The 24,562-nt window shown below is 38.3% G+C and overlaps 1 protein-coding gene across 1 annotated transcript in view; it reads left to right on the top strand.

The window, feature by feature from the left end:
• The window catches only part of ADAMTS19 (ADAM metallopeptidase with thrombospondin type 1 motif 19), a 228,382-nt gene that overhangs the window by 76,943 nt on the left and 126,877 nt on the right, over positions 1-24,562 (top strand).

Here is a 24,562-nt window from a genome sequence, read left to right as displayed (position 1 = left end):
TGAGTTCTTATTATTTTCCGAGAGATATACACAAGGGTTTAATGAAATTCTATTATTGGTAAACCAAGGCAAAATATATTAATGGCAGTATGCTTGACCATTTGTAAGCTAACAGATTTGTTTTTAAGTTCTGTATGCTTGAAGTTCTTTGCAAAGAAAGAACATTTAATTTGCATGGATAATGGATATATGAAGTGGTAAATTTTCTACGTATTTGTCCTTCCTATCTAAAAATCCCATGAACATAACCATATAGCCAATAGAATCCATGAAACCACAGTTCTAGGATATGCTAATGTAAATTCATCTATGTAAATTTACCTATCCAAAAATATGTAAGTATATATAGGTATAAACTATATAGCTATATATAGTTTTAAGTCATGTAGTTGTACATAATAAGATATTATTGGTAAGACAAATCTAAGAGTCATAATCTGGTTTGGACGTCATATGGGGTTTGTCTCTACAGGGTAATGTGTATTAACCATCTTGAAATTCTTTGTAAGATGAACAATAAAAAGGGTATAAAAACAGAATAAAAGGTTATAGGTGTTTAAAAAATAATTCTAATTAGTTTCATTAACTTAAGTTCTCGTCAGCCTCCTCATATGATTGAAATCTGAAATAATAAGTGGAAAATAGTTAAAATAAAGCAGATGATGATGGAGTGAAAGGAATGTTTGGTTCAGAAGGGACTTTAAGCATAAAAAGCACTGGACACCTAAGGAAAAGCTGAGTTGATTTAGGGAGGATCTTCATAATGTTAACTCACCTACTTCTGGCAATTTTCTTCTTTTTTTCTTCTCTTCTTGCCTGGATCTTCATAAATTAAATCTTACTGTAGTTTTAATCAATCCAGCCATGGAAACTTTTGATCACCCATAAAGCTTGTCTCAAAATAATGACCTTTTCTCCACTTAAACAGCTGTGTTGCCCCTAAAGCCTTCTGTAACAGACCAATTTCTTGCTTCATTTGAACGCCTGTGAGAAATCAGCGGCATCTTCAGTAATTATGCTCCTTTATAGCGTGGGCTCACGAACTAAGGGAGCAAGTACTAATGTGAAGCAAATCCATTTTTTTTAATTACGACTATGTTTCACTTCTTGCTGAATCTGCTCATTGAAAATGGCATTCCTTTTGTGATATATGCATATATTATCTATGAAACTTATTTTCTGGTTTAAAGCCTATTTGATGAATGAGGTACCTTGGTGTGTTTGGAAAGTCAGGGAAGAGGGGTGGTCAGTCCCAGCTCGCTGAGTCCTGCATGTTAAGAGCTTGTTCCAGCGCAGAATGTGGGAAGTCCAGCGCCCTTCCTGAGCTCTCTCAGGAAGATGTGTGTGTGCTTACATTCTTGGGATCACATTTGGCATCACTAAATCCTAGTTTTCCTCTCTGTCTAATGGCAGTTCTTTTTCTCAGCCCAAATATGAGCCAAGGGTCTTTCTCTTATTTAGTCTCGAGCAGAATAAAAATCTGAAATATTTCTTCAGAAGAAAGAAAATGAAAACTTACAACAACCACATCAGAAGAGTAGTCTCTTCATTCCATTTCCCGCCTCCCCCTACCCTCCAAAATCTCCTTGGTACACTGACCATGCTTATGCCTCGAGACGTACTTGGAGAAGGGTTATAGACACTGGGAGAATAGGCATGATGGCTGTCACCTGTCACTCATGCCTCTGCGCTGTGCAGCGACAATGTCATGGAGGAAAAGGATGCTTCTCAAGTGATGGGTAATGATTAATCTAGGCCCATCCACAGCGTCGTTTCAGGACCATAGCCCTAAACCAGGAAGCAAATGGCACCGCCATGGTTGGGACTTGTAACCTGTTACCTATGTTTGCTTCATGAAGCTGAAGGGAGGAACATTTTTCGCGGCTGACGCTTGTTCATGTAAGTCCCCACTGGATGTAAACAAAGAAGCTATAATCGCAAAGGAAATGAGCTTTGGGATGAATCTGAACTCAAACACAGCAGAATGGAGAGAGGAAAGGGGCCTTGTTCCTTGATTACATTGTGGATTCCCTGCATTCTCCAACCTTGGGCCCTTTCTAAACTCTGGACTTTGGAAGGTGTGAGCCAGTAAATATGGTTAGTAGTTAAGCCAATTTAAGATTTTTATTTCTGTAACTTGTAGCCTAAGGCATAGATCTTCTCTGACATTCATATATGCATTTATAAGAAAAGAATGTGGGGCAATATTAATAATTTTCATTATTATTAAGAGGGTGCTGGTAACTTACTCTGTGACTTGTTCCAAAAATTAAACAAGCATGTGTAGCTTATTGATCATTTAACAGCTCTCAATCTAGTATAATAAACCAAAAGGGATATAGGGCTTAAATCAATAGAATGTTTATTGATGCACATTTTAATTTTTAAAAATTTTTAAGTCATTTTTACTTTTTGATTACAGTCGACATATATTATTATATTAGTTCCAGGTGCACACCCTGGTCATTAGACATTATATAATCTATGAAGTGCCCATCCTGGTAAACCTCCCACCCATCTGACACCATACATGGTTATTAGAGTATTATTGACTTTGTTCCCTATGCTGTACTTTATATCCCCATAACTATTCTGTAACAACCAATTTGTACTTCTTAATCCTATTACCTTTTTTACCCATCTCCCCAACACCCTCCCATCTTGTAGCCATCAAAATGTTCTCTGTATCTATAAGTCTGTTTCTGTTCTGCTTGTTTGTTTTGTTTGTTTGATGCAGTTGTTGATAGATATGTATTCATTGCCATTTTATGGTTCATATTTATTATCATTTTTTTCTTCTTAAAAGAGACCCTTTAACCTTTCATATAATACCGTTTGGTTGTAATGAACTCCTTTAGCTTTCTCATGTCTGGGAAGCTCTTTATCTGTCCTTCAGTTATAAATCACAGCTGTGTTGGGTAGAGTTACCTTGGTAGTAGGTCCCTGCTTTTCATCACTTTGAATATTTCTTGCCCCTTTTTCCGGCCTGAAACGTTTCAATTGAGAAATCAACTGAGTCTTATGGGAGCTCCCTTGTAGGTAACTAACTACTTTTCTCTTGCTGCTTTTAAGATTTTTCTCTTTGTCTTTAACCTTTTGCATTTTAATTATAATGTGTCTTGGTGTGGGCCTCTTTGAGTTCATCTTGTTTGGGACTCTCTGTACTTCCTGCACTTGTATGTCTATTTCCTCCCCCAAGTTAGAGAAGTTTTCTGTCATTTTTTCAAATAAGTTTTCAATTTCTTGCTCTCTCTCCTCTCCTTCTAGCATCCCCATGATGCGAGTATTGGACTTTTTGAAGTTATTCCAGGGGCTTCTTACACTATTCTCATTTTTTTAAATTCTTTTTTCTTTTTGCAGTTCCAGTTGTTGTTTTTTTTTATTTCCTTATATTCCAGGTCACTGATTTAATTCTCAGTTTCATCTATTCTACTGTTGATTTTCTATAAATTATTATTCATTTCAGTTAGTGTATCCTTCATTTCTGACTGGTCCTTCTTTATGCTGTTGAGGTTTTCACTAAATTCACTGAGCACCCTTATAACCAGTGTTTTGAACTCTGCATCTGATAGATTGCTTGTCTCCATTTTGTTTCGTTCTTTTTCTGGAGTTTTGTTCTGTGTTTTCATTTGTACACGTTTCTTTGTCTCCTCATTTTGGCAGCCCCCCTGTGTTTGTTTCTATGTATTAGGTAGAGTTCCCATGTCCCAGGCTTGGTATTGTGGCCTATTGTAGTAGGTGTCCTGTAGGGTCCAGTGGCACAGCCTCCCCTGTCACCCAAGCTGGGCACTTGAGGTGCACCTCCCATATGGGCTGTGTACATCCTCCTCTTGTGGTTGAGCCTTGAATGCTGTTAGCATGTCAATGGGAAGGATTTACCCCCAAGCTAATTAGCTGCAAGGACTGGCTGCAACTACTGACCTCTGACCACCGTGGAGGATCAGCTGTGCAGGGGCCCACCCCACAGAGCAGGACTTCCTTCGGCAGAACTCTGGTGCTGCTGAGTCTGCCCCTTGAGTGTGTTGCTTGTGGAGGTGTTGGGTGATAGTGTTTCAACTTGATCCGAAGCTGTCCATTGGGTGCACTGGCCCTGGGGCTTTCTGGGAGGTGCAGGCCAAGTTCAGCCACTTCCTGTGTTCTGCCCAGGGCCAAATGGCTTGAGCTATAAAACAGTCTGCTGCTACTTGTGCTGCTACTTGTGCTGGTGTTGGAGGTGCCCAGGCAAGGCCAAGCTGCAATCCAAGGCCAGCTCCTGCTAGTGCCAGACCTGGGACCACTTGGAAAGAGGTACAGGGCCTAGTGTGGCCAGGTGCTGCTTGTCTGACAGATTTTAGGACATTCTGAAACATGAGCCACGACAGGCCATTTGTATGAAAAAGCCACTGGAAACAGCTTGGGAGAGGCTGAAAGCTGGGTGGAATGGCACCTCAGGTAATCATCAGGGTGGGGAAACAGCGTGAGCCAGGGACATGGGGGCTCAGACAGGGTGCCTGCCTGCTGGCTCTGGGGAATTGGCTCATCATAGGAATAATGGCCTCTGCCAGCACTTCTATCTGGGAGAAAGCTGCCCCCCAGCTCTTGTCCTGATGCCAGAAAATTCAGTTACTCCCTGTATGTGTGTGGTGCCTTTCAAGCTGCTGCCCCAGTGCTAAAGATTAGAAGGAGTGAGTCTTACTAAGTCTGTGTGTGGACTCTTTAAGAGGAACTTCTTGGGACTCCAGAAGCCTTCATCTCACTCAGCCACAATTCCCATTGGTTTTTACAGCCAGAAGCTATGTGGCTTCTCCTCCTGGCTCTGGAACCCTGGGCTGGGGGCCTGGCATGGGGCTGGGACCCCTTACTCCTCAGGGATGACCTCCACAGCCAAGATATCCCTCCTGATTTTATCTGCCACACAAGGGTGTGGGAACAGCTTGTTCTGCATTGCTACTCCTCCTACCAGTCTCGATTTAGCTTCTTTAATCCTCTAGTTGTAAGCCTTCCATTCAGCCAGACTTCAGGTTGTCCTGCATGATGGTTGTTCTATAGTTTAGTTGTAATTTTGATGTGTTTGTGGGAGGAAGCAAGTAACATGTTTACCTATGCTGCTATCATGCCTGAAGTCTACACACATTTCTAAATCTCATGTTATATACGGGTTATATTTTTGTCAGGTGTTTAAGTCAGTGTGTACCTTCTTTTCTTTTTTACCTATTACTGATGTGAAGTCAGCCTATTTCATTTAGGATACTGTAAGGAAAATAGGGAAAGAGAGGAAGGAGAAAGGAAATATGTGCATTTATTATTGATTAGTTTGGATAATATGGGCTTGAATGATTACTTAAACATGACAATTTTCCTACTCACCTGTGTATAGTGAGAGAGAAAGGACAGCAGTTAATGACTTTGAATATATGGTTATTAAGTTGAGTTATAAGTGGAGAGGAATGCCTATATTTTATTTATTTTTGAGAGGAGGAATTTTATTCAATAAATTTTACCAATAACATTCTGTAAATTTAAGATGTACAGCACATTATTTTGATTCATTTACATATTGTACTATGGGTATTGTAACAATATCACATTACATACCTATTGTCTGTTTCAATATACTATACATTAGATCTCTGCGGCTTACTTAATGCTCATTATAACTTTGTACCTTAAACACCTTCAGTCAGGTAACTATCATTTTATTCTCTCTCTTTTCTTTACACTTTGAATTTTCTTTTTTGGATTCTGCATATAAGTGATATCATATGGAACTTGTCTTTCTCTGACTTATATCACTTAGCATAATGTGCTCAAGGTCCATCTCTACTGTTGCAAATGGCAGGAAATCCTCCTTTCTTATGTCTAAATAATATTCCGTTTTGTATAAATACACATCTTTTAAATTTTTTTAATTTTTCAGTTATAATTGACATACAATATTATATTAGTTTTAGGTGTACAACATAGTGGTAGACATTTATATACCTTACAAAGGGATCTGTCTGGTACCTGTCCAGCACCAGGCATAGTTACTACAATACTGTTGTCTACAGTCCCTATAGTAATGCCTGTATTTCAAAAGCAATGGTAAGATTTATGTTGTGCATTAAAATTTGAGCCACGCTTTCATGGACATTATCTCATTTCTTCAAAATCTGAACTCGTTTTATTATTGCTTATAGATTAAAACTCTGAAATAGAACAGAGCATGCTTTTTGAAGTTGGACACCTAGAGTTGAATCAGAGCTCTGCTGCTACCCACGTGAATGTGGGCACATTAGTTAACACCTTGGAAGTTTGGATTCCTCACCTTCATTTTTTAATAAAGTCCCAAATTTTATAATTAACATGTAAAATTTCCCAGAATTGTTTCTTTCATGTCTAAATTCCCTCATGAATAAGTGGAGAAAATACTAGTGCCACACTTCCTGGTTGTGGAGTTTAGCATCTATATATTGTTATGGACCCCTCTGTGATTGTATTAAAAGGTCACATTATATTGTACAAAAATAGACAAAAATAGAGGCTGTGTTATTGACTTCACAGAATGTTGTGAGACTGACGCTTGCGAAGGCAGCTGTTTCTTAATGGGCACTCGGAATGCACTAGTGTTTATCACTTTTTTTGATTGAACCTTTATTGTATTTTTTTCCATTACCATGTGGTCCCCTTGTCATGGGCATGGGCCTGGACAACAGGGTGGTGATGGCTGGGGGCGGGGGTACCCCTCCTTTCGTTGCCCGCAGAGAGGGTGCCGACTGCCCAGCCTCACGGGTAGCGCAGAGCGGAGCTGGCCTCTGCGGCCGAGCCCCTCCCCTCACGCGAGCCCGCGTTCCTTTGTAACACGCTGCGTTTGTTATTGGAAGCGCCAACTGGAATGCTCGAGGTGAGAAAAATATATTTGAATGAAGTTATAGAATAAAATTGTGTGAATGAAAATACACACAGAAATGGCACATACAGACTTGGAAGTAATTGTTGTTTGCCAGCATTTCAATTTTGAAACAGTAGGGTATTTTGCTCATTTGCTGTTGCAAAAAAGTACGTGCATTTTAAATGAGCTGGGCTCTAGCAATGTTATGGGATATTATAAATGCTTCAGTTGATAAATTGTACTTATTTATTATGCTTCTATTCAAAAAACTAAACTGCTCTTAGAGGGTAAAAAGGAAAAGTTTCAGCACCCCCAGAATCACACTTTTTTTCTGTTGTTTTAGGTAAATAGTTTGATAGATTGGTAGGTAGGTATCTAAATACTGTAAGAAAAAATTCTATTAAATGTTTTAGTCAACAAAATATCAATTCTAAAACATGCGTGTTCACCTTTTAACATCCCTGAAATTGAGATTTATTTTATCATCAATGGCCTATCAGAATTGTCTCATAGTTCAATGCAGTGTTTTAAAAATCTTAGCGTGGGTGAACTATGATGTATTATGGTATCCTTATATTTCAGGAGAAATAAAGTATAATTCTGGATGGAAGTGCCAGTTACTTCTACAGGGTCCGGCAGAAGCAATGCCTGCTTGAGTGTGGTTGGTAGGATAATAAGATGGGTGTAATAATTTATAGTTTTTATTTGAACATTTCACCTAAAATGTCATGTGGCGTGCTTAAGTGTGATATTGTTATGTGACGGAATTACATGCTTATGATTTTGTAATAAAAGATTTTACAATAAAAAGGAGTTATTTGTTCCAGATCCTGCATGTATACTTGCGTTGCTAGTGAAGTGGCATCACTTTCGGTGGCAGGAGGAATAACAGTCCCCAAAGATGTCCACATCCTAATCCCTAGAACCTGGGAATATGTTAGGTTACATGGCAAAGGGAAATGAAGGCTGCAGATGAAAGTAAGGCTGTCAGTCAAGTGACCTGACGGTTGGAAGGTCCTCCTGGGCCAGAGTGCTGGGCCCGGGGCAATCGCTCGGGTTCCAGCAATGGAAGACCTCCGAGCCGGGGGGCGGTGCGGTTCCTGGAGAGAGGCACAGAGAGCTGCAACGTGAGCAGGGTTCGACGCGCCGTTACTGGCTTCAAAGATGAGGAGGGGGCCCCAAGAGACACTCCCTTAGAACCTGTAAAAAGCAAGGAGATGGATATTCTTCCTAGCACCTTCAGAAGGGACAGACATCTGTGTGACTCCGTAATTTGAGCCAGTGAGCTCTGATGGAACTTCTAACATGGAGAATTGTAAGGTAATGCATTTGGGGGTTTTAGGCTACCAAATTTGTGGTAATTTGTTACAGCAACCAGAGGAAAGCACGTGCTTTGCAGTTACTAATGTTCCCCCTCCAGTCACTCACAGAGACGGAAGAAAGAAACACAGCGCTCTCTAAACTTTAGCTCATGAGGTCAACAATTCTGGCTATATAGTTTTAAGGACTGGTAGAGTTTGGAATTAGATTTAAAAATAGAAATTTGCAGGATAATATGTAAGTATATATAAATAACAATAAACTGGGTCTCTGTTAACAAACACGATTAATTATACTTGACTGTTTCTAGCAGAGAGACTAGATATCCCCCCAAAATAGTTTGTCTATATCACCCATTTCCAATGAAAGAAATCTAGGTAATCAATTTTTTAAATCTTTTTAAATCTTGGTTCTAAGACAATACCAAGCCCTGATGATTTTACAAGTGATTTCTACTAAAATTAAACAAAAAACAAAACCTACTGAGATCATTCCAATATTATATATATAATTTTAGAGAATATAAAAGGGTAAATTAAAACCATATAAATTTCTTACCAAATCTTAAAGAGGACAGTGTAAGAAAGAAAAATAATAAGCTAGTCTCACTGAGAAAGGAAGACTTTGAAATGAAATATTAGCAGATGTTATCTCACAATGTATTTTTTAAATATCCAAGCAGGATTGTCTTATTCAAGATTTATTTCAGATATGCAGGGGTAGTTTAACATTAGAAAATCATAAAGTGTATGTGTGTAACCCAATTAAAGATAAAAACAACATGATCATCACAGCAGAAAAGGAAGATGTCTTTCATACAATTCAAAACACATTCATGATAAAAATTCTTAACAAAATACGACAAAGTAGGAACTTTACTATCCTGGTTAAAGAGATTTACAAAAAAAAGAATGCATTAGTATCTTTTACAAAACTACCAAAGCATTAAAAACATTCCTTTAAAATCAGAAGTAAGAAGTGGATTCTGTTATCACTATTTCTATTAAACAATGCATTGGAAATTCTAGGCCTTAAAATAAAGTGGATACTATGATTATCTACATTTTAAGGAAACATAGAGCATATGGAATTAAATTATTAAAATAAACAAGAGTTAGGTGGTTAGATAACAACTTATATTTAATAACCAATTTCATTTTATATATTAGCAGTGAGAAATTTAATTAAAAAATATCAAATACATGGAAAAAATAAAATTCTTTGGACTCTATCTAATAATGTAGATTAGACATATAGAGAAAATTATTGAGCTATCCTGTAACTCAGTAAAGAAGACATAACTCAATGAAAAGGTGAACTCCACTCATAGTCTGAAAGACTGAAGGTGATACAAAAGTCCATTTCTTTCGAAGTTATCTGTTGATACAATGTACTTCCATAAAAATTCTAATGGAAATTTTGGAAGAAAATTGATTGGCTGATGATATATGGAGGAGCATAGGCCGTAAGAATTGCCAGGACACTAGAGAAGAAAATGTAAGGGGGATCTGTTCTATGAGAAATCAAGATATAACCTATAATAAATAGGATATTGCTTTTGTACATATTTGGGAAATTGGTAAATAAGGGAAAACACTGGGAGAGGAGGAGGCACATGATATTAATACAGTGAATCATTCACATGGAGAAAAGTTTAAATGAATTCCATGTGGTTTAAGTTTTTTAAAATTAAGAAAAGACAATATAGAAAAATAATTTAATTTTTTCATTCTTTTTTTTTTTTATTATGCTATTATGCTAAAAATCCCAATTTTTCCCCTTGGGACCGCCTTTCCCAAACTCCCCCTCCCTCAGGCAATTCCTACACCGTTGTCCATGTCCATGGGCTATGCATATACAGGCCTAGCAAAAATAACACCTCTTTCCTATTACAAGAATCTTTTATTACAAAATCATAAGCATGTAATTCTGTAACATAACAATATCACACTCAAGCACACCATATGACATTTTAGGTAAAATGTTCAAATTAAACCTATAAATTATTATACCAATATTGTTACCCTGCCAACCACACTCAAGCAGGCCTTACTTCTGCCAGACCCTGTATGTTCAAAAAAGAAAGAAAGAAAGAAAAGTGATTTAAAATTATTTAGGTAGAGACAGAGTTCTTAAAAAGGACACAAAAATGTTAATCATAAAGGAAATTCCTGATTAATTCAACCATATTAATTCTTAAAATTTTTGTGTATAAAAAGATACTATAATGACAGTGGAGAAACAAACAGGTTAAAATACCATATTAAAATACCATATTTTGCTATGTAACATGGACCCACGTTTTTGGCCCAAACTTTTCAGGAAAAAAGAAATCTCTCGTTTTAATTTTTTAATTCAATTTTTTATTTACTTATATTTAGACACTAAACTGATCATTGTATTCCAGGGTATTATTTTGCATACAGATACCATTATTGCTTTCTAGAGTTACACTTTTAATATAAGCATAAATAAAAGAACTAAAAACATTTATAAAGATGTAGAATTAATACTACCCATGTATAGTGCACATATTTATTTTTCCCTCAAAAATCAGGGCAAAAAGTGGGCATTGTATATGGCCAAATATGGTACCTCCTTTCATAGATTTAAAGGTGCTTTCATTGTCATTGATTTTAAAGGCATACTGTTATTTTATGTACCACTCAAGAGAAAAAACCATGTGGTAAATTCTAATGAAAGACAGTGACTTTAAGACATAAGAGAATCAAGATGGTGGAGGAGTGAGTGGAAGTCACACTGACCTGCTCCCAGGACCAACCTGGAATTACAACTAAATTGTGGAGAAATCACCTGGAATGAACAACTGAACGGTAGTGAGAGAGGAGCCTTATAACCTTGGACAGACAGAAGAATCAGCTTTAGCACAACCTGACTGATGAGGAGTACAGTAGAGACTGGAGAAGGTGGGCAGGGCGCCCATGGGGGGCAGCCCCAGAAGGATATTGAAATGGCCAGTTGGATTCCCCTGAGAAGAGTGGGGGCAAAACTAAGAATGGGATTCTCCAGCCCACAGCACCAGAGCCCAAAAGGTACACAGATAACAGCCAGCTGCGAAAAGCAGCAGAGTTGCTCTCTGCCAGAGACAGATGACTGGAGACGCAAAGAGCTGTTTAAAGGGCCAACACATAAATTTTAATTTGCAGCCATTTACCCTGGGCTCTAGCAACGGTGGGGGCAGAGTGGGCTGGAGATGCCTGAGGAAAGACTGGAGAAGGAGGCTTTGGCGAGAGAACGGAGAGAGTAGCCGGCAGCGGGACCCTGGTGCTGACTCATCCCCCATGCGGCAGCAGCTATCTTTCTCAGGCAGAGACCACTCCCCTGAGTGGCAGCAGTATTAGAGGACCCAATAGCCCCTCCCCCAGCAGCAACTGCCCCACCCTGTGGTGTCTAAGCCAGTCTGCTGAGTGCAGAGTGACTAGATTAACAGCTGAAGGAGACAGCTACAGACAGTAGACTCCTGGAAGTCTCAAACAGACTGCCTAAGGTCAGACAGGGTCAACATCTGACATCATCAGAGGCAGATCCAGAAAGAAAAAAAAAGTGGTTTCCTACCATAGAAGCTCACACCACAAAGTCAGGAGGTCAAAACAGATCAATTTAAGAAGCAGAAGTAAAAAAGAAGAGCCTCACAAATAATGGGAAGACAAAGAAACACCCCCCAGTTGAAGGGAAAGGGGGAATCCCCAGAAAGAGAACTAAACAAAATAGAGACAAGTAAACTATCAGATACTGAGTTCAAAACAACAGTTCTAGGGAGGCTCAATGAGCTCAGAACTCAGAATTACAAAATACTACAGGGAAACTATGAGGAACTTACTGCAAACTATATCAACATGAAGAAGGACATAGAAACTATCAATAAGAGACAAGAGGAAATGAAGAATACAATTTACAAATTGAAGAACACAGTAGAAGGAATCCAAAGCAGGCTAGATGAAGCAGAGGATCGAATCAGCGAGCTGGAGGACAAGGTAGAAAAAAACTCCCATAAAGAGCAAGAAAATGAAAAAAGACCAAAAAGAATGAAGAGGCATTGAGGGAAATGCAGGACAACCTGAAACGTAATAATATCCTTATAATAGGGATACCAGAAGAAGAAGAAGAGGAGCAAGGGATAGAAAGTCTGTTTGAAAAAGTAATGATGGAAAATTTCCCTAATTGGAGGAGAGAAAAAGTCACGCAAGTCCAGGAAGCCCAGAGGGTCCCATTCAAGAGGAACCCAATGAGGTCCACTCGAAGACACATCATCATTAAAATGGCAAATATCAAAGACAAACAGAGAATCCTAAAGGCGGCAAGGGAGAAACAGGTAGTAACATATAAGGGAGCCCCAATATGTCTGGCATCTGACTTCTCAACAGAAACACTACAAGCCAGAAAGGAATGGCAAGAAATATTCCAAGTAATGAAAAGCAAAGGCCTGCAACCGAAAATGCTCTACCCAGCAAGGCCCTCAGTTAAAAAGGAAGGCAAAATAAGGGGTTTCCCTGACAAAAGAAGTCTAAAAGAATACATCTCCACCAAACCAGCACTGCAAAATATGCTAAAGGGCTTGCTTTAAGTAGATGAAGAAAGAGTCTATGAATACCCAGTTCCTTTCACAGTCACCAGTACTTGATATTACCAATATTTTCACTACTTATTAATCTAATTGTGACAATGATGTGTTATTTTAATTGTTACTTTATTATTTGTTGAAACTAAACCTGTTTTTGTCTATTTCTTCTCTATTTGTATTATTTTTAAAAAGCATTAAATGACTTTTTGGTATTCTTTATCGAGTTTTTGATTAAATGTTTGTAGAATTTTTTCCCTAAAAAAAACTATTAACCTTTTTTAGATGTGTTGCAAATACCTTCCTATTCTATTACTTGTCCTCTAACTTTTTTTTATATGTATACTACTATATAGTCTTAAATGTTTAATATAGTCATATTGTCAATATTTTACTTTATAGCTTCTGGGTTTGAATATGTTACTTCAGGGTAAGAAAAATATTATTTTGTATTTTTTCCTAAACCATTTAGATTTTACATATTGATTTTTAACTCACCTGAATTTTTTTTGTATAATGTGTGAAATAGGGCTCCATGTTTGTTTTATTTCCAGTAATAGTGTTCCATGCACCTTATTTGTTGAATAAGGCTTATTTTCCCCATTGATCTGAAATATCAATTTATTCATATATTACACTGTTAGACAGATATATACGTTTGTTTCTAGAATGCTCATTTTATTTCATTGATCTACTTGATTATTTCTGTGCTGGTGCCATGTTGTTTTAATTGCTCAGACTGTATCATGGATTTAAATTTTTTAAGATTTTATAGTGGATCTTGACATTTAAAAAATAAATAAATAAAATCAATCTGCATTTAAAAAAAGAAGAAAGAAAGAAGGAACTCCTACCTTTTGCAACAACGTGCATGGGACCAGAGACTATTATGCTCAGTGACATAAGCCAGTCAGTGAAAGACAAATACCATATGATCTCACCTGTAAGTGAAATCTGTTCAAGAAAATAAATTAACAAACAAAGTAAACCACAGGCATGGAAACATGGAGCAGACTGAAAGTGACCAGAGGGGATGGGGAAGGAGGACAATGGTGGAAAGAAGGAGAAGGGACTAGACAAAGAACATGTATGAATGACCCATGGACATGGACAACAGAGTGGGAGAAGGGGGCAGAGGGGAAAAAAATTGAGACAACTGTAATAGAATAAACATGATTTTAAAATAAAATTTTAAAAAAAAGGAAAAAAAAGACATGAGATATATAACATTTGCAACATATATAACCAAAAAAGTATTAAAACCCAGAGTATAAAAACAACTTCTATAAAAGAGTGGGTAAGAAACAAACCAGTAGACATGCTAAACAGGGCGAAGACTCTTACAGCCATTTTTAGGAGAGAATACACTGAGTGAATTTTATAAAAAGAAAAAACATCAACCTCATTAGTAATAAGGGAAATACACATTCAGATCCCATGGAAATTTCTGCCAATGAGAAGGAATAAGTTAAAGTGAAAAGTCTGACATCATCGAGCAATAGGAAGAACGTGAATCTTTTACACTTCAGGAGGGAATAATGTAAACTTGATATAAGCACTTTAGAAAACTTCTGGCAGTATCTACTATAATAGGCAAATGTCTATCCTGTGACCATTTCATTCTAAGTCATATAGATAGGAGAATCTCATGTGCGCTGGAGACATGCAATAGAATATTAATAGTCATTAGTCAAGAGCAAATTCATTGATCAGTATTTGATGATTCAAGAAACCAGGGTCTGTGTGGTGTGTAACTGGAAAATGTCACCTGGTGGAAGAGTTGTAGGGATGATAAGGTACAATGCCTCGGGCTATGAAGAGTTTCAACAAGATCACTTTCAGTGTGAGAAGAACTTGGGCAAGTGAGTCCAGGAAGATGCATGTACCCCAGAGGTTGAAACATGTAAACATAACTGATTGAAGTCTAAAGTTCATCTTTTTTCTTCTCCCAGGAATATATATGGTCCTTAAAACACTTTGCATACTTTACTCTGGTTGTAGGCTGTTACCCTTTTTATAAATTTTATTTTGTCTATAAAACCTACAAGATGTTATCATGGTTTTCTACAGTCAATGCTTATTTAGATTTATCCACATATTTATAATTTTATTAGTTCTTTATTCTTTCATGCAACCCAGATCTTTCTTCTGATCATACTCTCCTGCTAACTGAAGTGATATTTATTAGAATTTCCTTTAGTAAAGATGTGCTCCTGGCAAATCTTTTAAGTATTTCTTAGTCTGAATGTGTTTTAATTGTACACTCATTTCTGAAAGTATTTTAATTTCCAGTACATTGCAGGTCTAGGTCACCTTCCTTCTGGTGTCAGTTGTTGCTCTTGAGAATGCAACTCTCAGTCTGACAACCACAAGTTTTTAAAAAATATCATTATAAACTGTTCTGTAGATGTTTAAATTGTCTATATGCTATAAACCAGTGATTCTCAAACGTTTTGGTCCTTATATTCTTAAGAATTACTGAAGATCCCAAAGTGCTTTTTTATGTAAATAATATTTATCAGCTGTCACCATATTAGAAATTAAAACTGAGAAATTCTAAAAATGATTTATTTCAAATGAACAACAATAAACCCATCAAATGTTAGCATAAAAGCATGTTTTTTTATAAAAAGTATATTATTCAAAACAAAAAACAGTGAGAAGATATGACTTTGTTCCGGATTTTTGCGAATCTCTGTATGTTCATCTGGCTCATAGAAGACAGCTGGGATATTTTATCTGCTTGTGCTTGTGAGGGTCGCCTTTGGCTATTTTGGTTGAAGTGTATGAAGACCATGTGGCCTCACAAAGGTTTGTAATGTAGAGAATGGATGAGTATCTTCCGGTTACTATGTGTACTTCTCTGTGAAAGTGCACTGAAGCGTGTGGCGGTGTCGTAATGGTTAGTAGATTGTGGTGTGGAATGTGGAAGCACATCAATGAAATTTTATACTTTGTTAATATCTGTTGGTATATTTTACACTTAAGTGGATGTGTTTAAGCATGTATTATTGGCATCATTCTTTGGTCAATTAGAAAATATTAGTTCACTGAGTTAGACAAATTTTTCTTGACACATTTCACCATACAGTACTCCTATATATAAAAGAAAATCTTTGTCAACATCACCATGGATCTCATCAGTATTGGGAGGCTATCAAACCCACAGTGGCAGGTAGAAGTTTTCCAATATTCTAATTTCACTTGAAAGCTCAAATTTTATCATTGGGAAGAAAAATACCATCAGCTGGTTTCCTTGGAGTAACAGGTTCTCTTTGTTCATTTTTGAGTAAATGCCAGCCAAATTCCCAAGTGTGAATAAACATGTTTGTCTGCCGTTCTTTCAAGCACAAATTGGTGTTCAATGGAAGACAGTTTAGCTCGGAACTCGAACCACCTCAGGATACTGTTCCCAGAGACAACATTTATCTTTTAGTCTGAAGCAGAAATGCTTTCTCCTCACTTCCTTTTTGTTACACAAATATTAAAAATGGGTATGCTCAAGGGTTCAGATTGAATAGAATGAATACATTTCATTTCGGTCACTTTAAGTGGACTTGGCCTGTGTCCCTCTGGGAGTGAGTGGCAGTGAAAAATAAAGCGACCGACCCGGAAGGCTGGTGCCATAGCCAAGTGGAGCGGGGCAATTTTCCGTCCCGCGAGTCCCACGCCGCTCCACTCAGTGCAGGCGGCAGCAGTTTTATCTCGTTGGCCTCTTGAAAAGGATCTTAGGGACCCACGGAAAAGATACGATGGAAGCCCAGGATTCTGCAGAGCACTCTAAGGGAAATTTTGCCACATCAGCGAATGATTGATCGATGGTGACACTCATTGACCCCGCGCGCGCGCGCGTGTGTGTGTGTGTGTGTGTGTGTTTCATGAAACCTCTGATGGACTTTCAAGGATAGAAAATTGTCAAATACTTAGAACTGGAAAAGGTACACATTGAACAATACGAGTTGGCAGCTCTGAATATTGCCCCAGTCCTTGCAGACGTGAGAGGCTGTGTATCCTTTCCCACCAGGTTTCCACTGGGGGGCGCTCCACCCCTCCCTGCCTTCGATTGTCAACACTTAGATGCTTCCATATTAATGGAGTTCCTTCACCTGCCTTTCAGCAGGTTGGAATGACACTTTATTCTTCTATATGCTTCTGAATAATTCTGATTTTATGTACTTGCAGATTGTCAAACAGGCATACAGACCACCTGGGAAGCAACTGCCAAAAAAAAAAAAAGCATATTCAGAGACTAAAACATACTTAAATCACCCTTTTATGTTGACACTGTGCATGTGAGAATCTCCAGACACTTCCCTTTCCAAACACCAATGCGTTCTCCAAACCACATTTCAGCAGAAGTAATCATTTTTATTGGGTGAGAAGAAGAGGTCAAGCCAATTTTTAAAAGTAGCTTAATTTTCATTACATGGCAGTTGTGGCCTTCTTTTCCCCTTGCATTGTGGCACCTAAAGCACAGAGAATTTCAGAGAGTAAAAATGCTTATATCACTGACATCATCTCTCTACTTTAATACCCTTTGGTTAGAACTATATTTTTTCTCCTGGAAAATCATATTAGTTTAATATTCAGTATTTTGAAATTTGTCATCCTTTGGTGGACTAGGCATAGTATGCAGTTAGCTTTTTTTCCCTATGTAAATCTTACCTCTTAAGTGAATTAGTTGTGTAATTAAGTCTTCAAGGGGGCTCAGAGACATTTATTTGGTATTTGCCACATTTGGAGTTCCACGCCGAGCTCTGTGTTAGGAGCAAGGATGACTGTGGGACATGCGCTTTGTTTTTAAATTTTTTTGTGTGTGCACAAGCTCCAGAGTTTTTGTTATTTTCTATTTAATAATTTCTTTATTGTATTTCTTACTGCCGTGGAGTCCCTGTATACCCCCTCCGCCCTGCGATCACCACACGGTTGTCCCTGTCCATGAGGCCCTTTTCCTTCATCACTGCCCCTCGCCCTTCCCGCCCCCCTTAGCTGTCATCTCGCTATCTATGAGTCCGTCTCTGCCCAAGTGCCCATCAGCAGATGGGTGAATAGAACAACTATGGAACACTTACCCAATGAAATACTGCTTGGCTGTAAGAAAGAAGAAAAATTTCCCCTTTGTGACAGCACGGATGAACCTGGAGAACATTAGGGAAAGGGAAATAAACCAGTCAGAGAAAGACAAATACCATATGATTTCACTCATGCGTGGAATTTAAGGGACATATACTTTAGCTGAAGAGATTATTAAACAGATTGGAAGCATGCATCAACCTTAAATGGGAATGATTTCATGTAAACTAGGCTGAGGTTTGAAGGACCCAGAAGTCGTCCTGTTTGTGTGAGACACTGTCTTGATGAGGTGCTGCTCAGCGTCTAACCTGGGTGTTCTCAGAAATGCAATTGAATATGGTCGGTGCGGTGGACAGAGTTCTACAGGTGACAACCCTGAGGTTCTTTCCCGGTTATTCAAACTCCAGCCTAGGTACCGCTGTGAAGGGATTTTGCAGCTGTATTTACAGTCTTGCAGTTAATCCTAAAATACTGAGATCTAACCACGTTTGCCCTTTAAAGCAGAGGCGAGGAACGGACTTGTGCCAATGACCTAAATGAACCTGACAGCTGTACTTCCCCAGAGCTTGGCCTGGATGACACCTTGACTTTGGCCTTGTGAGGCCCTCAGCGGGGAACCCAGTTAAGCTGTCCCAGATTCTGACCTCTTGAACTGTGCAATGACAAGTGGGTGTTACTTTTAGCCGTTATGATAATTTATAATGCAGCAACAGAAAACTAACACATTCAGACTAAAGGACGCATATTATTAGGTATTGATTTGGGGTGTAAATGCTGGAGGAAATTAGGTCATGTTGGATGAAAGTACAGTTCAAGGCCTTCTGTGAAAGGGAGTAAGAAAGAAGAAAATGTTTGTTAAGAAATTAAAGTTCAGGGAGAAATTCAGGGATTTCCACTTCTCACACCCAATGGCACAGCAGAACAGTGAAAGGATTTTGAGGAGATTTTCCGGGAATTCCCTGCAGTCTTTGTGGTTTGTCCATCTTTGACATTTCTTTCCCTTTATCCCATCAGTGATGAACAAAAGCTAAAGTGAATGGTGTCTGAGCACTTGCCCTGTGGGCAGAAAGGAAAGAGAGAGGAAAAACGGGGTGTGGAAGGAGGGTTGGGTGGCACCAGCTTGGAACGCAGGCAAATGCATCGCTCCCTCGCCTCCAGCACAGAAAGGAAGAGAAGCCCAGGCAGTCAGACTAAGCCGGGGCGCGACTCTGCCTTTGCAGCCAAAAGGCCCCATTGTGATGTTCATCTTTTGGAAAGGGGATCATGCAATCTACAGTTCACACGAGGACACTTAGGAAAGTTTGAGGAGTCATGAGGAATAACTGTGCTTGGACAAAAGCACAGAGTGGGATGCAGCAGGCAAAGCAGCTGTATGGACACTCTACTGTTAACGAACGTGTTCGAGACACACTTTTGCCTATGGAACAGAACTGTAAATTATACATTAAACGTGCTGACTGCAGAAACAGTAAGCTATAAAATTATTTTTGTAATTTAGAGATTTCATCACCTGGTTTCCTGATCATAATAATTAAACTTACTAGGAAGCAACCTATGAGCGTTTTTACTGCTCGTGCTGGAAGCTTGGCTTCGCCCCGTTTCTCTCGCCCTTGCCTTCCTTTAGCCCACACGACCACAGAACCGTGGGACTGGTACACCGCAGTGGTCTGAGTCTCGGATCAGATTTGAAAGGGGAAAATAATGCTCATCACGTTCTGAACTCTGACCTCTGAAAGGCCTGGAACCACACTTAGACGGTAACATGAACTGCGCTTCTTTATTTGTCCGTCTTCCTTCGTGTCTGTTGGCTTCATTTCGGTTGATCTTCTTTTCACTTCTCTGGGTCTTATCTCTTTATTTTCCCCAGTTATTCTGTTTTCTCTAATACTGGAGCCCTACTGTGCACCTGAAAGCTTATCAAGTACTAGAGAGAGAGCGGTGACTAAAATGAAACTATTTGCACATTCTTTTAAATCTTTCTTTTTGTTATCATTTTGTTGTTCTTGCCTAGACAACTAAAAAAATCTATTTGTCTTCCTTTTACTGTGAGCCAACTTCTTTCCACAGTTATACTCTCATGGCTTCCAAGCATAAATGTATTAGGACACATTTCTTAAGAACTGAGAAACCTTAGTACTTTTTTTTAGATATGCATATCATCTTTCATCAAAATTTCAATAATCTTGTTAGGATCTAAAGATCCTGTCTTGACACAGTAAATTTTTTTCTATATCGTTTATTTTCTTCATGTAAGTGTATTGAAGAAAATTGCCAGTTTATACATTATTTTTGCTTTCTGTTTAATCATTAGTATGTAACTAAATGAATATAACATTATTTCAATGCAAATGTTTAGTAAGGCATTTCCATTATGGTGGACATAGAATATTATCAATATTACATGGCAAAAAATGCAGAAACTGTATAAACCCAAAGAGAAGAAAATGCTTTTTCGGATATCGCAACGCCTTGTGTCTTTGATACGTAAACTGTCTCGTGTGCAGCCGAGCTGTTGCATTGCATCTGCCACAGCCCTCCCAGCCCTGGTTCTCACGTAGCTGGAAAGTGATCATGACTCTGGAGAATATCGAGATTATTGAGCTGCTTCATTTGCATGGTAGAAATAATAAAATCCACAGGTAATCTTTTAATTACAAGATGCCAGCTTATATTGTTTTTTTTTTTCAGAGAAGAAACTACCTGTGTCTAGTTTTAGGTAAGCTGGAGTCAACACACTCCCCCCTTCTCTTTCACTGAATGCCACTGTAAAGCGTGGGAGAATGAGCAGCTCTTTGAGGATTTTACAAAGAAACGGCAGTGAGAAAATTGGGAAGAAGGCAAGAACTTGAAGCACCACCAGACCAGCTGTGAGTTTATGATTTCTCTCTTGCTCCTGGACGCCACACAGACCACACCTAAAGGAGGTCCCTGGGGGCAGGTATAGAGGGAGCGCCAGCGCATCCCTCGAGTTTGGATCAAGGACCAGGAAGGCCCCCTCATGCTTAGAGAAGGTCGGGTAATCACCCCCTTTAAAAAAATCCTCTGCCTCCTCCCCTGCCCCCTCTGGCGAGAAACCTCGCCCACCGGCCGCAGGGATAGCCACGGCGGCAGCGATGGAAGTCATGACGATCTGAGTGGAACCTTCCAGTCTAATGGGCACGGCTTTGATTCCAAGAGGGTGGGGTGAACCCCATTGCCCCTTGCCTCTGTCCTCCTGCTGCTCAGACCTAGAAGAAGACACAGTAATGAGAAGCGTATGGCAGAGAGGGGTCATTGAAGTCCAGTCTTTCTGGAAGCAGGACGGATGTGAGAGGTAGCTGGGAGATGATGCAGACGGAGGGGATCAGGAAAGTAACCCCATGGAATTGAGTATCAGTTCTGGGGCTCCTCTCCAAGGTCTCCATTTGTGAACGTGACCCCAAACTTCCTCTGAGAAATGAGCTACTGAGCCACCTAGGATGCACGCTGGACACTAGGTGACAAACACTTGGAATAGAATTGAATAGCAATGCAAAAGCTTTGAAAATTTGACAGTGAAACCAAAGCCCAGAGATGACTTGGGAGTTTGGAACTTATACCCCGAACCCAACTAGGTGATTTCATGCTAAAAATTAATAAGTGTCAGCATTCTTCATATTATTTAAATGAGAGTGAGAGCCTTATAAATTCAGAATTCCTGGATACATCCAAATTTGTACCACCTATAAAGAAAAATGGAACAATCTCAATCTGTATGAGAAAAGACACTCAACAGAGGCCAACTCTAAAATGGCACAGATTTTGGGATTACCTGACGAAGACAAAAATATCTATTATAAAGGTGTTCCAGCTAGTAACTACAAACATTCTTGAAATGAACAGAGAGATAGAAAGTCTCAGCAAAGAAATAGACTATATAAAGAGAAACCAAATGGAAATACTAGAGTTAATGAAAGAATAACAGAATAAAAATCTCTCTGGATGTATGGAATAGAATGGAAATGACAGAGAAGAGTCTGTGAACTTAATGAGAGATCAGAATAAATTTTCCAATCTGAGCACCGAAGAGAAAAGGAGACTGGGAAAAATATGGAGTCTCAGGGATCTGTGGGGTATATCACAAGTAGTCATTGTGGACAAAGAAAATTACCAAGAACTAAGAGAAACATTATACAATAATAAAAAAGTTAATTCACTAAGAAGATACAATGACCTTAAGGGTTTCAGCTCCGAACAACAGTGCTTTAAATCTCATGAAACAAAAACTGACAGAGCTAAAATGGAGAATGGACAAATGCAGAAGGAGAGAGAAGGCAAGGAGACATACAACCAGAAACGCCTGAAGAAATGCAGTCAGAACTATAACCCAACACTGTAAGTCAAAGGTAAAAAAAAAAATGACATGAAAAAACAACTTGTTACTTTTAGGTGACAGTGATACTAATGACAGCAGATTTCTTATGATGAACTGTGGAAGCCAGAAGTGGCTCATCGTTTTTAAAATACCAGACAAAATGATTGTCACAGGAGGGGACATAATACAGGCATTCTCAGATGAGGAAAAACTAAGAGAATCAATAACCAAAAGTGCTACTGTAAAAGAATTGCTCAAGTAATTAATCCTGCCAGAAGGGAAATTAAACTTAAAGGAAACATGGAACATTAGGAATGAAGAAAAAGCAAAAGAAATGGCAAATACCTGGGTAAATATAATGTAGATTTTTTCTCATCTTGAGTATTTTAAATATGTTAGATAGTTGGAAGCAACAGTTATAACATTTTCTGATGAAATTGCTTGTGTATGTGGGTGTAATACATGAGAGAACCACAACATACATGGAGGAGGGGACGGGACCTAGAGGGGATTAAACAACATATGTTTCACTTGAGTGAAATATTGATTCTAAGTAGACTTTGAAAAACGAATAGGTGTAATGTAAAACCTGCAGTAAGCAACCTCTAAAGTATATAGGAAAATGTAGTTAAAAACATAAAAATTTCAAATGTTTTTGTTCAAAAGAGCAAAAAAGAAGGGAAAGGGAAACAGAAGAAAGGAAAATGGGGCACAGACAACATCAACAACAATAAAGGAGTAACAGAATGGCAGACCTAAATCCCAACACACCAGTAATCACGTGAAATATTGATGGCCTAAAATACACAATTAAGAGAAAGAGAGAGATGGCTAGAATGGAGTAAAAAAACAGATACAAGTTACTTTTGTAAGAAATTCACTTCAGATGTAATAAGTAGGTCAAGAGGAAAGACATAAAAAAATACATGCCCTAAGAAAACTAATAAAAATAAAAAGCACTCAAATGATGATATTAATATCAGACAATTTACATTTCAGAGCAGAGGAAATTGCCAAGAACTGAGAGGGACATTATGTACTAATAAAAGATTAAATTCACAAAGAAGATATGATGTTAAATTTTTCTGCATCTAACAATAGTGTTTTAAAATTCATGAAAGAAAAACTGACAGAACTAAAAGGAAAATGGACAAATGCACAATTATATTTGGAAGATGTCACCACTCCTTTTTTACTAATCAGAAGAATCAATTAAAAAAATTAAGAATATAAGAATTGAACAACACTATTAACTAACAAATATACACTGCTCTACCCAAAATAACAATATACAGGCTTTTCAAGCAGCAAGGAAAATTTTCCAAGAAAGAGCATGTTACAGATTATAAAACAAACTTTTACAAATTCAGAAGAATTGAAATTATACAATTTATGTTCTTGAACATATGGAATTAGACTAGAAACCGATTATAGAAAAATAAGAACATATCCTCCAAAGTATTTGGAAAATAAAATATTTCTAAATAATTTATGGGCCAAAGAGGAAATTTCAAGGAAAATTAGAAAATGATTTGAACAAAAAAGAAAGAAAAGGCAACATGTAAATTATGGGCTGCAGATAAAGCAATGCTTAGAGGAAAATGTGTAGGATTAAATGTTCTTATTAAAAAGAGGAAAGGTCTGAAGTCAATAGTCTTAAGTTTCTACCTAAATAAATTGAGGAGAAAGCAAAACAAAACAAACATGCTCATATCAAACATAAGAAGGGAATGATAAAGAAATGGATGAAATGGAAACAGAAAATAATAGTGAAAAATCAATGGAAACAAACCTGGTTTTTTGAAAATGTTAATAAAATTTTAAATGTGACTCATTTTATGAGGTCAGCATTACCTTAATATTAAAACTGAAAGAAGAAGTATAAGGGGAGAAAATAAACTGCAGACAAATGTTTTTCATGAACATACGAGACCTGTCTGGAAAAAGTCCATCCATTGTAAATATAACAAGAGCGATTTGTGCAACATCAATGTAACCTGGCAGCCAAGGACAGTGGACTGGAATGTACATGTGTGAACAATGACAACTTCACTGTACTAGTCAGTGGGGGCAGTAGACACCGTTCAGTGAGCTTGTGCACTGTGTGGCCATCGCATTCAAAATGACTGGGCAAGTAGAGCAAAGAAGCTGCATCAAGTTTTGCATTAAGCTTGAGCATTGCTCGTGGAAACTATTGAAATGATTCAGAAGCCCGCAGCTATGGGCAGCTGGTGACTGGCAGCTTCATCACGACAATGTGCCTGCTCATGCATCACGTCTCGTGAAGAGAGTTTAGGCAAAACATCAAATCACCCAGGTCACCCAGCCTCCCGACAGCACAGAGTTGGCCCCCTGTGACTTCTGTTTTTTCCCAAAACTAAAGTTACCTTTGAAAAGGAAGAAATTT

The sequence above is a fragment of the Pteronotus mesoamericanus genome, unplaced genomic scaffold (assembly GCF_021234165.1).
Source record: "Pteronotus mesoamericanus isolate MK-2021 breed Mesoamerican mustached bat unplaced genomic scaffold, CSHL_Meso_final contig_2, whole genome shotgun sequence".
NCBI classification, from domain to species: Eukaryota; Metazoa; Chordata; class Mammalia; order Chiroptera; family Mormoopidae; genus Pteronotus; species Pteronotus mesoamericanus.
Note: the sequence above shows the minus strand (reverse complement) of the source record. Positions and strands in the feature narration are given on the sequence as shown.